This window comes from Salvia miltiorrhiza, chromosome 7 (assembly GCF_028751815.1).
Source record: "Salvia miltiorrhiza cultivar Shanhuang (shh) chromosome 7, IMPLAD_Smil_shh, whole genome shotgun sequence".
Classification (NCBI taxonomy): Eukaryota; Viridiplantae; Streptophyta; class Magnoliopsida; order Lamiales; family Lamiaceae; genus Salvia; species Salvia miltiorrhiza.
The window spans coordinates 49,594,392-49,608,801 of NC_080393.1; the positions used below are offsets into that span (position 1 = coordinate 49,594,392).

At 35.3% G+C, this 14,410-nt stretch overlaps 2 long non-coding RNA genes across 2 annotated transcripts; one reads left to right on the forward strand and one right to left on the reverse strand.

Annotated features, from left to right (window-relative positions):
* The first annotated feature begins 403 nt into the window (after positions 1-403).
* LOC130994625 (uncharacterized) lies at positions 404-2,578 on the forward strand. The gene is made up of 2 exons (XR_009091845.1): positions 404-763; positions 2,376-2,578. It is a non-coding gene; the product is annotated as an uncharacterized LOC130994625 (long non-coding RNA).
* A 3,973-nt stretch (positions 2,579-6,551) lies between these two features.
* Positions 6,552-8,252, reverse strand: LOC130994626 (uncharacterized). Its single transcript, XR_009091846.1, has 2 exons — positions 7,672-8,252; positions 6,552-7,369 (listed from the first exon to the last, which is right to left on the reverse strand). It is a non-coding gene; the product is annotated as an uncharacterized LOC130994626 (long non-coding RNA).
* Between the last annotated feature and the right edge of the window lie 6,158 nt (positions 8,253-14,410).

Consider the following 14,410-nt stretch of genomic DNA (forward strand, 5'->3'; position numbering starts at 1 on the left):
TTTTTTTTAATTACGACAATAATAATTTTTTATTATTTTAAATTCGATCGTATATTTACCATCAATCTTTCGCCTGCACCATGAGTCTTAGATATTATCTCGACATATTTCAAGGTTATGAATGAATAATATTGTATATTGAAATAGAGTTTAAATGAATTAATAGGTGCTAGTTATATCAATAATATGCGTGTTCTGTACCGGTGACCACTCGAAAGGAACTTGAAAGTTAAGCGTGCTTGGCTTAGAGCACTAGTAATATATATATATATATATATATATATATATATATATATATATATATATATATATAGGGTAAGGATCTATTGAGAAGCCCCTAAGTGTTAAGATTAAAGAAGAAATACTACCCGTTAGATTTCAGGAAATAGACGGTCAGATTTGGCTTTGGTTAGATTATTTTACTGATTTTATAATTCACTAAATAACATAAAATAATTCGACGGGGTTAAATCAGTATTTTATCACCCCCGATTATTAACACTCCCTAATCAAATCCCGGATATTGTGCAAATTCCAAACGACTTGCGGCATCTTTATATTCAAGAAACAGAGTTTGGGCAGAATGTTCTGGGCGTCGATATTCATAAACGGCGGAAGATTTTGGGCGGCTATTTTCTTCAGCGATTTCAACCATTGACGAATGGACGCTGGAATTATTGAAGTCTGCTCATCCAATCTGCCCACCTTTTTCACTATCCTCTGGAAATCGTCAACTTCATTTCAATTTCTCTAAAATTTTCTGGTAAGAATTCTCTTAATCTTTGAAAATATATTTTCGCACTTTCGTTTTCTGAATATTCATGTGAAAATTGTTGAATATATGTGTTTTTCTTTTGGATTTTATTTTTAATTTTTGGAAAATCTATTTTAGGATTTTTGTTACGATGGTCGTTTCTATTGACCAATTTTTTAGTGTAAATTTTTGGATCATCGTTTTCTAAATATGTATGTGAAGAAAGTGTTGAATTTTTGTGTTTTTTTTTTGTTTATGAATAATGTAGAGAACAATGTGTGACGCCCGGGGACGAAGTGCGGAGTGATCGCCGGTGCAAAAGAGGCACGGACAATGAGCGGCTCCGGTTAAGACTTCCAAGCGGAGGGGCGCAGGGATGAACCGAAACATACCCGAACGAGAGGGATTCCAAGAATATGCAGGTATGAGACTGCATATTCGAGGAGAGCTTAAGTGATTTGATAGGTGCTACTCATATCCATAAGATGCATCTTCTTTTCTGGTGCCCACACGGAAGAAACTCCAAGGTTAAGCGTGATTGGCTTGGAGCAATTCCGGGATGGAGCAATTCCGGGATGGGTGACCCCCTGGAAAGTTTCTCAGGGAGCGTGCGAGTGAGGACAAAACACGCTAGAAAAGACTCGTATTGGTCTGTGGGGACAGCCGTCAACTCTGGAGCCGGGCTGTTACAGGTGGTATCAGAGCCGAACCTCTCCCAGTACGGTGTGGTTCGGGGACGAACCAAGCGGAAGCTGGTGGGCCTGTGACGCCCGGGGATGAAGTGCGGAGTGATCGCCGGTGCAAAAGAGGCACGGACAAGGAGAGTCTCCGGTTAAGACTTCCAAGCGGAGGGGCGTAGGGATGAACCGAAACACACCCGAACGAGAGGGATTCCAAGAATATGCAGGTATAGGACTGCATATTCGAGGAGAGCTTAAGTGATTTGATAGGTGCTACTCATATCAATAAGATGCATCTTCTTTTCTGGTGCCCACACGGAAGAAACTCCAAAGTTAAGCGTGCTTGGCTTGGAGCAATTCCGGGATGGGTGACCCCCTGGGAAGTTTCTCAGGGAGCGTGCGAGTGAGGACAAAACACGCTAGAAAAGACTCGTATTGGTCTGTGGGGACAGCCGTCAACTCTGGAGCCGGGCTGTTACACAATGGCTCTGGCTGCATCCTATGTGTGTCTGGCTCAACCATTTACCCTTATTCTACAGAATCATGGAAATTCAGTCATTCCATATCCCGTGACGACGCTTGAGTTGGATATATACTTATCATTTTTTGTTGTTGGATACAATCTGAATAGTACAATTCCTACTTGTGGCTCATTCTCTAAACTAACAGTAGAAAGATAATGCAAAGTTGGATATATATGCTAATCATTTTTGTTGTTGCAGGCATGCACACAGATCTTTCAACTTTTTTGTTTGGCATGTGTAGGGGATTTAGTAATACACTTCTTGATTATTCGTCATACTATGATGATTATTCGTAACTTTGTATTTCTTATTCATTTATGTCTTTTATTAATATTAAGTCGTATGCAGAATGTTCATCAGAATCAAAATCTTATTCATTATACTAATGAAATACTTGAGATTTTGGGTTGTTTTTAGGTTACAATGGATGGATCGTTTTTGCTCTTTAGGGGATTCCTCGAGCCTTATAACTGGAAGTGCTGATCCATCTGCAAAGTCATGGGATGTCAAAACAGGGACTCTGTTTTCTGTTAATTGAAAAACTTTGTTTTGTTCATTGCGAAATTGTAATTATTCATTACATATCATATTCATGAATAATATTATTTTATTCAGCAAAATATTTTCCTTATTCACAACTTATGAATAGTAGATGTATTATTCATCAAACTATTGTCCTTATTCGCATAAACATAATTTTTATTTGGTACATCTTGAACAATATTCATGAATACAATATATTAACACATTATTAAATTGAGGTTTATTATAAAGTGAAAAAGAAAAAACATCCCTTGAAAGCACAAGATGCAGACTAAGGGCACAAAACTTAAAAAGCGAAGGAGAACAACTCAAAAAGGAAAGTCAGGATCATTATCCAAATCATCCGACCAACGCCTATGGACGACATTATTCATTGCAATCATACTAGGCCTATTGGTGACGTCAACCACGAACTCAATCGGTTTGTTACCCATTTCTTCCACATTCCTGAGACGACTTTTAATACAACCTTCCGGAATTGCATGTATAGGCTCTCGTCCCTTTACCGAGCCCTTTGGACGACCACGTCCGCGCTTCTGCTCCGAGAGCAACTGCATCCCCTGATTAACTTGCTCCTCTAACCTAATAATACGACTCGCCATGTCATCCGGAGAAGAAATGGATTTATTATCAAAATCAACTTCCTTAATCGGCGAATTAACCCGCTGGCTCGCTGAATCTTCTGCCCCAACTACCGGTTGTTGCTCTACCACAGCTCCACTATTCGTTCCAGAATCCAACTCCAAAGTTCCCTCTACATTCGAGCCCTCCTTATCACTAGCCTTGTCCGTGTGAGGCGACCCATCATTTTCTTCCTCATGTAAAGGGCCTGCTTTATAATTGGAGTCCGCAATGATAGTCTCCTCCACTTCCTCTTCCTCATCCTCATCTAGCGCTTGATATCGGTTAGCATCCCCCGCCAGAGGGAGATCATTTTTCTTAAAAGGTGCCGCGTCTAGAAGATCAAGACCTGATAGAGGTTTAAGAATATCAACTTTGGGCTGCCATGCAGGAGTCGGACCCTCTCCCTTATCAAGATTCTTCACAACCACAGCAGGAGGGTCAGTGATCTTTCGCTTGCTCGTGGCCCTATCAGCTCTCCGGCATTTATCCGTTGAATGACCTGTAAGTTTACAACGCGAGCAAAAAAGAGGCATAGATTCAAAACCAAACTCAATGTAGAACGATCTATCGCCGTCATCAATGTACATCGAGTTGAGAATAGGCAAAGCCATGTCAAGTTCCACCAAAACCCGCGCAAAGTGTCCCACATGACCAGTTGCGGAGGCATTATCAATTCGCATAGGATGACCAAGCACACGACCTATACCAGCAATAATCACCGGAGTCCATAACTCCACAGGGAGATAATATATCCGAACCCATAACTGAGCCAGAGACGACACTTCCTTATACGGATCGAAATACCTAGTCCATTCACGGAAGCGTACGTGGCCGATTGACAGTTGGAGAAAAGAACTCCCCTTAGCTTTCTTTTTCGCTTCCATCGTCAAAAATTTAACAACGAAGAATCCCTTAGCCATGGGCACCAGTTGACAGTCGGCGCACTGCCATATGGTTCGAAGTTCATGAGAGAAGTCAGCGAACGTGCGTGGCTTGTCCCCTTTACGTTGGATAAGTCTACCGATTAGTGCAAATTGAAACTCATCCAACTTTGTTTGATATTCCGATTTGGGCACTGAGAGGGTGACAACCTCTCATTCTCGCTGTATTTGAAGGCCTCGGAGGCCATACGCTGCAACATCCGGCTTCTTAAGGGATTTGGGTTGGACTTTATCAGCTACTTTGGCAGCGAAAGAAACAGCCGGAGCAGAACCCGGCACCTGCGCTACTGAAGTCGGCAGCGGCTGTATCAAACCAGGGATGGCCTGGTGAGGCTCACCGATCAAACTCTGCGCCGGTGAAAAACCCGACGAGCGCTGCCCAGCAGCCACTGCGCCGGAAGAATAACCCGGCTTTACGAGAGGCGGGTGCTGAGACGGAACATTTGCAGGGGACTTAGATCGAGACCTGTCAAAATTAGAAGAGACCAGGGGAAGATTGAGGCCCCCCTTGTCACGATGGACTTCCGGCGAACTCGAATCCATCACCGGCAGGAAGCGCCGGTTGAGAGTCTGGAGTCGCGTCCGGCCGGAGAAGAGCCCTCGCGGTGGGAGAGTCTGGAGTCTGGATCGGTGAAGAGCCCTCGCCGGTGGAGAGTCTGGAGTCTGGATCAGAGAAGAGCCCTCGCGGTGAGAAGAGCCCTCTGGATCGGCAGGCCCGTCGTGCTATCAGCGCCGCCCACCGGATCGAGAATCCGAGCAGATGAGAGGCCGTCCTGAAGTCGCGGGAGGCCGGAGAATTTTTCCGTGACAGCTCCGTTCGAGACGGCTCCTTAAAGACGACGGTAGCAGCTGCTGCTTCCGTGACAGCTCCGGTGGAGAAGCTGATACGCGTGGTGCTGATATGCGTGGTGGTGATACGGCGGTAGCAGCTGCTTCCGTGACAGCTCCGGTGGAGAAGCTGATACGAGTGGTGCTGAAACGCGTGGTGGTGAAACGGCGGAAGATGATGCTTCCGTGACAGCTCCGGTGGAGAAGCTGATACGCGTGATAGGCGTGGTCGCAAAAGTCCCAGAGAGAGAAAAAGTCTCCACGCGTGATCTCTCATGCGGACCAGCCGAGAGAGAAAAAGTCCTAGAGAGAGAAAAAGTTATAACCCATTTCAAACAATATATTAACACATATGAAATTGAAATGTTGACTTAATGAACATGTTGTGTTAATTTAATGAATAAATTATATGAAATTGGTGAATAACAAGGAACATGTTAAAAAATGATGAGTATATGTTGAATATTATTTAAATTTAATTGAATAAATAAATGATTATGACGAATAAGACACATATTATTCAAGAATTTTAAATATTAATATAAAGAACACATAAAAACAAAAAGAATTAATACAACAACATATATATACAAAATGCAGCAAATCGAAGTAGTAGTAATAATAATAATAATAATAATAATAATAATAATAATAATAATAATAATAATAATAATAAAGTAAGACCTTCAAATGATAAAACAAAGATCTGGAATGCATACGCAAACACCATGCGTTAATTACAAAATAATTAATCAATGGCTAAAGTGTGTGAAAAAAGCTGCAAAATAACAAAAAATATGCAGCACCGTTAATTGTTTATAGGTCAGGGAATATAGTTTATTAAAATTGGAAAATAATCATAACTAGTACGCCCTCCCGTGCGATGCACGGGCCATGATATATTTATTTATTTTTAAAAATTTTAAATTGTGTAAAAATGTCAAAATATCATTATTTATGAGTTATATTAATTAGTACTAAAAAAAGTATATTAATTTAAATATTAATATTTGATTTAAAATAGTGTATAATAACAATATTATCAATTTAATGAGTATAATATTAATTTAATGAATAATAATAATAATAATAATAATAATAATAATAATAATAATAATAATAATAATAATAATAATAATAATAATAATAATAATAATAATAATAATAATAATAATAATAATAATAATAATATATGTTCAGACAAATAAGAAAACTTTCATTTCTCAAGTTGATTAGATTACTACTCCATAATTCATATAAAAATGTAAAAATCACAACATCCATTTGTTCTTACAAAAAGGATACCATCAAGATTCTCTCGAATTATAATCTAAATGAGGATAAATTTCATAGCTATTAAGCTACTCTATAAAAGAAACTTCAAATTCTATAACAAAAGAACATCTTCAATATTAATTACTTTTTGGCAACATCATACACTACCACTTACACCAAAGAGGGCGCTCAAGTATCTTTCAATATTAAAACCTTTACTTTATATCAGTCTCTCTTATTCAGTAGTATCATTATGACCATCAATATTAATGGATCTTTACAAAAATACCCAATAAATCACATATTCATCGTGTATATTTAAGAATTTAGAACTATCATATAGTTGCATTGCATAGCATGACTCAAACAAAAAGAGCTAAAATGAAAGAAGCCATAAATATATTAAAAACTAAATACACTATCTACCGAGGAACAAATTGATGTTGAAAGCACAACAAAAATTAAATTATCACAAGCAGTGGTAGACACAAAATTGACACATAAAGCTTAGCAATCAATGATGATGCTCAAGCTTCAAAATATGCCAAGAGCTTCTGGACAGTCTTGCTTTTCTTGATCAAAACATCGTGCGGATGGGCAAGGGTGAAATTCCTTAGCATTCTTTTTGAAGGTAAATCTTCAAAATAAAAAGTGAGAGATAATCAGTACATTTATAACAAATCTTGATGCACATGCAGGAAGTAATTATGGCAGATACATTAGCCGATCTTGAACTGACTGATCACGACAAGCAATATCTTTCTTCAGATGCTTGAGCTTAATGATATAGAGGTTAAATCAGCAGCTGTTAGAGCTCTAGAGAACCTATCAATGGCCTGCAACTGATCTGTTTGTACTTCTCTTTTGCCACGTGGAAACAGACAATCAGCAATGTCCACAGCATCCACGGATCAGATTCGACTTCTGGAAACTAAATTAGAGATTTTCAAGCTATTCTCTCTCGGGCCTGAAACGCAAGAAACACTTCTCCTCGCCTTCCATGCCCTGTGTAGCAGTGCAGGTTGCCTTCTGGTTTGGATGTCAGGAGGGAGTTGAGACAGGTAGCCTTCCAGTTTTGAAAACTACTGTTTCAGCAAATTCATCTTTCAAATCAACAGTCTGTTTTTCCTTTTTCCACAAGCAATTTGTAATAAGCATCGCCTTTTTCACCTTGATGTCCGGAGATTCAATATTAGTGGCCTACTTCCATAATTAATTTGTCATAAGAGAAAATCTTAAATTTAGAAAAATGGAGAAGAAAATTCTGGAATGTAAATTGAATTTGATAATGTGTTAAAAGGCTTCAACTAATGCATGATATAGGCAAGAGGGGCCAAAGGGGCAGGTTCTGTTTTCCAATTCAATGATCAACATGCTGATAAACAATAGACAAAACTTAAAACATACTACTAAGGATATAGAGAAATTATTTGAAATCTACCGTGTAAAAGAAATTGGAACTATAAAACCTCAAAAAAATTTGGGAAACCTCAAAACCATACCAAAATTCAGAAGCTTCTGTATAACCTCCAAACTTCACCTATAAACACACATCAAATCCTTTATTCAGAAAAATTAAGAAATTAATTAAGAATATAAAAAGACTGAAATAGAAAATAGAAAATATAAAATAAATAAGAGATGCTTTTATAAGAGATGGAGATGGTAGTTTCTGTATTGATTGACTGGGGAGGAAGTGGTGGCTTTTTCTGCCGGACATAGGCGGTCAAATAGTGCTGCAAGGCGTTGGACTGCTACGGTGGTCACCGGTGACGTCGCGACTCGATGATGTGGCTGATGAAAATTGATGAAAAAGCAGAGTTAACTGCGACGACTTTCCTGATGTACTGATGTGGATGAAAGGTAACAGAGGCGAGAAGAGTGGCAGAAATTGGCAAAGGTTGTCGCTTGCTAAAAAGCGATGAGGAGCAGCTGTGTTGCGTTTCGGAGAGAGAGAGAGAATTGCAGTTACTAAAATTATGGGATGGTGGAAGGGAATGCGTTGCTTTTGAAAGAGAGAAATAGAGAGTTGCAGTTACTAAAATTTGGGATAATGGGTTAAGTTAATTAACTGATAAATGGGTCCATGGTTATCTCAATCTTAAGTAGAAGTAAATCACGTCTATTTAAATTACATAAAAAAAATTGGCGGTAAAATATTACCGTTAAACTGCTCTTTTATATAATATATAGATAATGGAGGGCAAATTGCATGAAAATACCCCACTTTATACCAAAATCTGGTTTTTTGACAATCTTTTCAATTGTAGCAAAAATTTGAACTACCTTTCAATTTGTTGCAATTGACTTCCGGAGTAATTTTCCGGCCAACTTAATGCTGATGTGGATTACCGTAAAGTTGATGTGGCACGCCTCGCCGGCTAATCAAACGACAAATTGCATGAAAATACCTCATTTTATACCAAAATCTGGTTTTTTGACAATCTTTTCAATTGTAGCAAAAATTTGAACTACCTTTCAATTTGTTGCAATTGACTTTCGGAGTAATTTTTCGGCCAACTTAATGCTGATGTGGATTCTCGTAAAGTTGATGTGGCATGCCTCGCCGGCTAATCAAACGACAACGTCTCTAATTACCTTAAACGATGTCGTTTTCCACGATTTTAAGCAAATTACAATTTCTAGTTTTATATATTTGTTGATTAGGGCTTCAAATGTCCTCATTTCTTCTCCCAAAATTTCTCATCTCAATTGAAATTCTTGTTCCATAAATTTTCTAAAGAAAAAAAAAACATATGAATTAAATAAAAGTATATTTTAAAGAGTACAAGATACTTGATGTGGGTATTTTTGTACATGATGAGAAGTAGCGCCTCTCCGGATTAGTCACACTATTTGAAGCCTGCAAGATGCACGGCTCTGGTTCTTCGCATCTGCAGAATTTTGAAGGTAAAGGAAAATTGTATGAGCTCAGTCGTCCCGTTTGAGAAGAAGAATCCACCAGTTCAAAGATTTTTGCTGCAAATGAGAATTTATGGAACAAGAATTTTAACTGAGATGAGAAAATTTGGGAGAAGAAATGAGGACATTTGAAGCCCTAATCGACAAATATATAAAACTAGAAATTGTAATTTGCTTAAAATCGTGGAAAACGACATCGCTTAAGGTAATTAGAGACATTGTCGTTTGATTAGCCGGCGAGGCGTGCCATATCAACTTTACGGGAATCCACATCAGCATTAAGTTGGCCGGAAAATTACTCTAGAAGTCAATTGCAACAAATTGAAAGGTAATTCAAATTTTTGCTACAATTAAAAAGATTGTCAAAAAACCAGATTTTGGTATAAAGTGGGGTATTTTCATGCAATTTGTCGTCCGGCGAGGCATGCCACATCAACTTTACGGGAATCCACATCAGCATTAAGTTGGCCGGAAAATTACTCCGGAAGTCAATTGCAACAAATTGAAAGGTAGTTCAAATTTTTGCTACAATTGAAAAGATTGTCAAAAAACCAAATTTTGGTATAAAGTGAGGTATTTTCATGCAATTTGCCCTAATAATGGATACGCATAAAGTTACCAAGATTAAGCATATCTTAAATATGGTATTGACGGTTATATAATAATGATAGATTACAATTGTAACCTTTGACCATTTTATAGGGGCCGAAATTTTGGATGAATGTGAGTCATTGGATTCCTTAAGATCAGCGAACACGATTTATTCTCTATTCTCACAACATATAGCCTTCTCAATAGATCCCTTCTCTCTTCTCTCTCTCTCTCTCTCTCTCTCTCTCTCTCTATATATATATATATATATATATATATATATATATATATATATATATATATATTATATGTACAGAATAAACATTTTATGTTAATCAGATATTATGCAGCGGATATGTAAGAACCTTGAAATTCAAAGGCTTTTAAGCTTTGTTTAGCCTTTTGTAATTTGAAATTAAAGATTTCAAATTTATGAAAATCGTCAAGTCCTGGGGTTTCCAAAATTCTTTCGAGATATTTTATAAGATTATTAATACATTTTATTTTTTCTTTTAATTTTTTAAAGTAGTTAGCACGATTGCTATCTAAAATAACATAATCATATGGAGCATAAAAAATATTATTGTATGCAACAAGATTAAAACTCATAACAAATACTTACATAAGAAGAAATTAACAAATACTTACATAAGAAGAATTTCTTCAGAACTTCAAACAGGTACAATTAACACAAATATTTGACAGTGAGAGAGGGAGAGGAAGAAGTAGGCGAGCAAACTCAAGCGTGCCTTTCTTCACTACAACACTAGACATTATATAGGAAGGAAATTGAGACTTCCGACAATATTTTGTCCAAGAAGTCAAAAAGGTTGGCCAATTTTTTCAAAAGGTAATAGTATAGGCAATAAGTGAGCTTGAAGCTTGATTGCATCATTCTGTATTTTGCTTCCGTCATTCTGCATTCGGGTCTTGTGCTTCTTGATACTTTTGAAGATCGAAGTCTGAATCATCTTCATCTTCATCCATTGCTTCAGTTTCTTCATAATTTTGTTGTTCTTTAACAACAAGTCTTCTTTCGTTTTCAGATGTTGATGTCAAGGGAATTTCTTCATTATCTGCATAGGATTTTCCAAAAACTTCTTTGTACAAAGAATTCACAGATTCTTTATTCATTTTTAGAAGTAGTTCTTTGAGCAACGTATCATGAGAAGGAGTCTGAGCATTCATATTTTTCATGATGTTGGCAGATGGTTTGAGGGATAGAATTCCTCTTTTGTCATAGGTTTTACCTTCATCAAAGAAATTTTCTTTTGGCCACCATTTAAGAAGAATTCTTCTTTTAAGTATGGTAGCGGTCATCTTTGTTTCGATTTTATCGAACTGTTGATTTTCAAGGTTATAATCCCATCTAATAATCCATGGGACTTGATAATGATTTACGAATTGTAGAATAGCAAAAATATTCGTAAGATGATTATTTTCTTTATAAAATTTTCTCCAGATATTTTTAATATCCTTTGGAAATATCATGGGTGATGCCCCCCATGAAAAGAAAAAAGAGAAATACCAATTTGGAATTTTTTGATTTTCATCATCAAGTGTGAATTTTATCCACCATGAGTGCTTTCGAGCACTATTTTCATAAAGGAAAATATTATCCCAAGCTTTGACATAGTCATAATAGTTATAATATGGAATCCCTTGAAAGTTTTCAAGTTTTCTGGATTGAAAAAGTGGAAGACCCCAATTTGAGGCGGGAAGAATTCTCTTAATAATGAGTTTGGAGAATGCAAACTCTTTATTGGGTTTTTCCATATGTTGAACTGTTATTGATCCAGTATCAACTAGAATTCTCTCAAAGTATTCTCGAGTCTTATTCCCGTGCACTGGTTGCATGTCTTTATGTAGATAAATATTTGCAATTTGCAAGGGAGAAAGACCTTTTAGGTCATTTTCAATTGGACAACAATTTAAAAATCCAGAGACGAGATATGGATATCTTATCTCTTCTTTTGTTCCTCTTTGAAGGAACATAGCATCATTATAATATTGAATATCATAGGCTTTTTCATCATTTTCAAATTCTTTAAGATAATCAAAATCTTTTAGATTTTCTTCTTCACGTGAGTCAGAGCTTTTAGCTCCTTGTGGCTTTTGGAAATTTTGATAATTCTTTGATGGAAGAATTGTCATGGGCTTTTTCCCTGAAGCTTGTCGTTTAACGACCTGTGACCACTGATTGTCCCTGTAAAAATTCACGAGTAAGGAAATCCGGTAGGGAGTTAGATTTTCCTGAAATATGTTCAATTTCAAAATCGAAACATGCTAAAATAGCTTGCCATCTAGCAAAAATTTGTTTTGATGCGATGTTTTTAACATCGTTAAAGAGAATATATTTGGCAGATTTGCAATCAACTCTTATTAAAAATTTATTGTTTAAAATGTCTCCTTCAAATTTAAGGACACATTTAACAATAGCAAGTAATTCTTTTTTAACAGTAGAATAATTCTTCTGGGCATTATTCCAAATTCCAGATGTAAATCTAACTAGTTCTTCTTTAGATTTTTCAGGGTTTCTTTGTTTAAGAATTCCACCATATCCGATTTCGGATGCATCTGTCTCAATAATTTTGAATGCTTCAGGATTAGCAATAGATAAGCATGGGAGTTCTTTAACTCTTTTCTTAATGCGTTTTACTGCATTAGTATGATCTTCAGTCCATGGTAAAGGATTTTTCTTTAACCTTTGGAATAATAATTTGCAATCTTGTGCAAGATCCTGATAAAAATCTCCGATATAATTTAGACTTCCTAAAAATCTTTGTAATTGATTTAATTCAAGTATTTTGTCAGGAAATTTATCGGCAAAGAGTATAACTCTTTCGATTGGAGTAATTATTTTATTTTCAATAAAATGTCCTAAAAATTTTATTTTAGTTTGAAAATTTTTTATTTTCTTACTATTAATAGCTAAACCAGCCTTTTTGGTAACTTGTATAAAAGTATTGAGATGTCTAAAATGTTGTTCTAAATTTTCTGAAAAAATTAAAACATCATCAATATAAACAATTATGAAATCCATATAGGGATTATATATTTCATTCATAATGTTTTGGAATTCCATGGGAGCATTTTTTAATCCAAATGGCATAACGTTCCATTCAAAATGTCCAAATGGGACAGTAAAAGCAGTTTTATATTTATCTTCTTCTTTTAGAAGAATCTGGTAAAATCCTGATTTAAGATCGAATGAAGAAAAAACATTTCCTTTAAACATTCGATTTATCAAATCTCTTTTATTAGGTAAGGGATGTTTAATCCATTTTAAAACTTTATTAAGTGGTTTATAATTTATTACAAGTCTAGGAGCACCTCTTTCAATTTCGGAAGCATTTTCAACATAAAAAGCTGGACAGCTCCAAAGACTATTGCTTTGTCTTATTAGACCATTTTTCAAGAGATTATCAATTTCTTCTTTACAGACTTTTAACAGTCTGGCTCCCATAGCAATAGGCCTTGCTTTTGTGGAAACAGACTTTTCATCAAAATTATCGATGTAAGGAAGTTTAACTTCATGTTTTTTCCTACTCCAAAAGGCATTTGGAGTTTCTGCACATATTTCATTATTAATTCTTGTTAAAAAAATTTGAATTTTTTCTTGTATTTCTTTGGAGTTTATTCTTTCATTTAATTTTTTAAAACTTATTTCTTCTTTTAAAGAATTTATAAATTCTTTTTTATTTTCAACAACTTTTCGTAAAACATTAATAGACTTTACTTTAGGAATAGTTGTAAAGGGGAAAAATAAATTTTTTCCTTGAACTGTACTAAACAATCCATTGTTATCAATTTTATTGATAGGGAAGATAAGTTGAAAGAATGAGGTTCCTAAGATAACAGGAACTGAAATATTTTTTATTAAAATAAACGAAGTTTTTAGAAAAACTCCTGAATTGCAAATAGCAACATTAGATAATTTATAATCAACACTAAGAGGTTGATTATTAGCAGCCGTGATGAATTGAGTAGTTTTAGTGTAATATTTGGAAGGTATTATTCCTTCACTGATACAATTAACATCAGCTCCTGTATCAAGGAGAGCTTCAATAGTAATAGAGTATTCTTTAATAATGATAAGTGTTATTTTAGAATACCATTTTTGTGATAAAATTTGGTCAATTTTATTAACCCAGACTAAGTTTTTTAAAAGATTAATTTCCGGTTCTTCATTTTTTGAAGAATCATTATCACTTTCTTCATCAGAAGAAGTATTATCATTTTTCCAAATATTTTTATTAATATTATTATTGGTATTTAAAATATCAATTCTTTCTTTGAGAAATTTTATCTCAGATTTTATTATATTAATTTCTGATTTTAATTCAGATATAGTAGGCTCTCTTTCTTTTTCTTTAGCTCTTTCAAGAATCTTATTGTAAGAGTATAACTCTTTTTCTTGACTAATTTTTTTAGTAAGTTTAGGTATGTTATTAGAAACATTACTACCATTAGTATTAGTGACCAAAGATAAATAATGTTCTATAGCTTTTCTTTTTTCTAAAGGATCATTAATTTGATCAATTAGATTAAGAATAAAATTTTCTTCTTGAGTAATAACATTTATTTTAATCCCATAAAGTTTATTAAACAAGAATCACAATCGCAGTCAGAATTACATTTTTGTGGTTCACTATTATCAGATTCATAAGAATCATATGATGATTCTTCAGATGAGAAAGAGTTTTCATTATTCTTAAGAATATTAAC